At 35.0% G+C, this 3,959-nt stretch overlaps 1 long non-coding RNA gene across 1 annotated transcript; it reads right to left on the bottom strand.

The window, feature by feature from the left end:
* Nucleotides 1-279: 279 nt before the first annotated feature.
* LOC144336298 (uncharacterized) lies at nt 280-1,484 on the bottom strand. Its single transcript, XR_013407930.1, has 2 exons — nt 1,275-1,484; nt 280-648 (listed from the first exon to the last, which is right to left on the bottom strand). It is a non-coding gene; the product is annotated as an uncharacterized LOC144336298 (long non-coding RNA).
* Nucleotides 1,485-3,959: the final 2,475 nt, after the last annotated feature.

Genomic DNA, 3,959 nt, shown 5'->3' with positions numbered 1-3,959 from the left:
CTTCCCAGCACTCCTGTGTCAATACCAGAGGTTATAAGTGAGATTTAAATGCATTCGATGCCTGCTCAAGTCTTCATTTTATTATTTGCTTAATAATATCTAACATTTGAGTAATACAATGTGATAGACCTAGTCTTTCCTCATTTAATATAATGAACTTTTCTGTGAAATAGTTATTAACAGGCTTATTTGGAGAAACTTAAGACTCAGTGAGGTAAACAAACTTGCCCTCACATATTAGTCTTCCTTGGGATGCAATAACAAGATACCATATAGTGAGTGGCTTAAACAACAGAATTTTATTTTCTCAAAGTTCTGGAGGCTGGGAAGTTCAAGATTATGATTTTAGCCAATTTGGTTTCTGGTGAGGGTTCTCTTCCTGGCTTGTAGATTTGCCTTCTCACTATGTTCCCACAGAGCACCTTTCTTAGGCTCACCCACTGAGAGTAGGGTGGAGGGTAATCTGATATCTCTTCTTAAAAGGACACTATTCTTACCAGATCATGGCTCCACATTTATGATCCCATTTAACTTAATTACTTCTTTAATGGCCTCGTCTCCAAATATAGCCACACTGTGAGTTCAGTCTTCAATATGTAAATTGTGCAGAGATGGAAACATTCAGTCCAAAACACTTCCATCATCTACCTAGAAAATATATAGTAACTTTTTATAATACTTGAACGTTAGAAATCAGCCACCATATAGTTTTTATGTTAACTTCTCATTGGAGACTTGGGTTAAGTAAAATAACTTTAACAAGAGTCGAAGATACTAGAAGAAAGAAAATGAATCTAAGATGTATGAACTCTCAACCAAGCTATTTAAAAATATTTAGTAGTTACCATCCTAAACTAAGGTAGGATACCAAAAACTGATATTAAAATACCTGCTATAGTACACAAGTACAAGAAGGAAGACAGGAAAAAAAAAATGGCAAGATTCAAACTCGTAGGAACAGGCCAGTGATATTATTTATAGAGCTCATCTTAAATGTTAATACCTAAGGTACAAGTAGGTTATCGTAAAAATCCTTATTTAAGGCTGAGACACTTATTAATTTGAGATCACTATGACAACTGAAAGGGGTAAAAATGAGAAAAAATATAAAATCTTAATGACATGGAAAAAGCTAATTTTCACAGGGGAATTTAGAGGTACAGAATAAATTTTCCCATATTAAACTGCTGCATAGATATGGAAATTAGGAAGTTGTTCAGACTGAGTAACACTACAAATAATTTAAGAACATACTAGTACAGAATAGTACATACCTGCAAGCCTCACAGTGTTTCCAGAGTCCTCCAGGCATGAGACAATTCAGCAATTTCAAGTCCCCTCTCTTCTCGCTATAATTACCAACAATTAAATCTTCGTGTATTTCCCCTCTACCACCACCAGTCACAAGTGCAAACTAGATCATGTTCATACAGATACTTTAGCAAATAATGAGCCTTAGATGTGACAAATACACAGCCTGCCAAAACCTACTCGGGTAACCTGTTTTTGTTTGGTTTTGGTTTTGGTTTCAGTGCTGCCTTGACCAGATGAACACAGATTCCCCACATGCTGGCTGAAGGCTACTTACTTATTATCATCTAAGACCAAATAAGAGTTGAAACTGAAACAAACTCAACAGTTCCATAGACAGTTTTTTTTGTTTATTATTTATTTATTTTAGTAAACATAGAAATTGACCCCTCTGGTCTTAAAGGTTAAAATTTACATTTGTTTTTTCTGAGCTCCTTCCTTATGAAATGACCCTCAGGCCTCTCACAGTATCAAAGGAGTGAAACTCACCAGATCACCATATGCAAACAATGAAATGGCAGATGCATCATTCATCACGATTGCTTCCTTACCCCTTTCTAGTTCCTGTTTTCCCACACATAGTTACATTTCTTCCCTGCTATATAAATCCCTAATTTTAGTTGATCAGGGAGATGGATTTGAGGCTGATATTCCATCTCCTCAACCTCAGCACCTGATTACAGCCTTCTTTCTTGGCAGTACTCATTGTGTCAGTGACTGGCTTCCTGTGCAGCTAACAGCAGGACCTAGACCAAACCCCTGGTGTTTCCATAACAAATTGAATACGGGTACAAGAAACTATGGCCCAATAAGGTTATGTGTTATTTCTTAGCAGGATTCAAGAGAACAAAGAATTTGTTTTACATTTTAGATAAATCTAACAATCAGAATGTAAACTTCAGCTTGTCTTCAAATCACTTGCATATGATCAGGAAAACTCATCCTTTAAAATCTCTATCTACATCCTAATGCTGATTCATTTCTGCCTGGTAAAGCATTTTTTGAATATCCCGACCACGGAATCAGAGTCTTAATGTCTAGCTGTGACAACCCTGGAGACTTCACCATTGTAGAATTGTTTCTTCAACAAATACAAATGTTCAACACTATGTTTAAGATTAGTTTGGGGTATAAGTTAATGATTTTAGGATGGCAGAGACTGAAATTGTAGTTTTCTCCATTTAGATATGAACAATCAATAAAAGGGGGCAGATATATAAGTAAGAAATAAAGCATACAGACAAATTGGATCCCATCAGATACAAAGCTTTAGCAAAGTGGCCCAACAAGCTTAGATGTTACAGCAAGATCTATAGCTCGTACACATGCTCTTAAGCACTGTGTAATTCTAGGATAGTTGTACACATGCTCTTAAGCACTGTGTAATTCTAGGATAGTTAACATTCACTTTTTAAGCAGACTCTTTTTTTTTTTTTTTTTTTTGCTTGAAAACAATATTATTTTTCAAAAGCAAAGATGTTCCTACACAGTTGAACGTTTGAATTAGAAGTTTAACTCTTGCTGCAAAAATTAAAAATTTTTGCAGCAAGAGTTAAACTTCTATCATAAAACAGTATTAAACACTAACATTTGCAATAATATTAAAATCATCTCTGCCTCTAAGGATGCGCACTAAATAATCAACTTATTACAAAAATTCCCTAAAAATCAAGTCGTAAAGCAGATACATCAAGTAAATGACATTTACTCAAAAGTTACAAGGGGGTAATCATTATCAGCCATGATCCATACAGTGAGCATCAATTATGGCCCGGCTGTGAAAACTACTTGAGGGAAAAAAAATTTTCTATAATCACTTCTAATAGTGAGAATGTATTAAAATCCTTCAAAGTAGATCAATATACACATTACAAAATTGGTCCCCAATGTAAGGTAAACAAACAGAGAATTACTAAAACACAATATATCTAAATGAATATTTGATCCTTTTCTTTTCATTCTGGGTCTTTAGGCTGAAAAAATAAAATTCAAATGGTCCATGTTGTTCTGCAAAACTTTCCAAAAGTTTAAGAAACTAAGAAGCAGTGGGCTAGGGATTTAAGAAACAATAATCTAATACATTTCTTTCAAATGTCTCCATAGCTTTCAAAAATCCCATTTAATTAGTTGTCTTACAGATTATTTCAACTTAGTACAGAAGATTATCCAATACATGTTAGTTATAGATTATTGCAATCTACTAAAAACATTTTTAAAGAACTCTTCACCCACCATAGGACATTTGACAAAGTCTAGAGACAGTTTTGGTTATTATAACTGGGCAGCTGGTGGAGAGTGGGTGGAAAGGTGAGAGTACTACCAGCATGTAGTGAGTAGGGGCCAGGGATGCTATTAAACATCCTGCAATCACAGAACAGCCCCTACAACAAAGGTGATGTTAATACTGTCAGGGTTAAGAAAGCTTCGGTTGAGTGAAATACAGTTCAGACATAAAAACTGATGCTAATGCAGCAGGTACAGTGCTAGGTTCTACAGATACAAATAGCAGGACAAGAGCATGGATTTTAGAAACTCGGAAGCCTGGGTTTCATTCTTGGTTCCATCATTCAGTAAAAATGCAATGTTGGACAAATTGTTAAACTTTTATATTATCAAACAGAGCTGATTTCACTTGTCTTATTTACTCT

This window comes from Macaca mulatta, chromosome 17, assembly GCF_049350105.2.
Source record: "Macaca mulatta isolate MMU2019108-1 chromosome 17, T2T-MMU8v2.0, whole genome shotgun sequence".
In the NCBI taxonomy this organism is placed as follows: domain Eukaryota; kingdom Metazoa; phylum Chordata; class Mammalia; order Primates; family Cercopithecidae; genus Macaca; species Macaca mulatta.
This window is presented reverse-complemented; position numbering and strand designations above follow the sequence as displayed.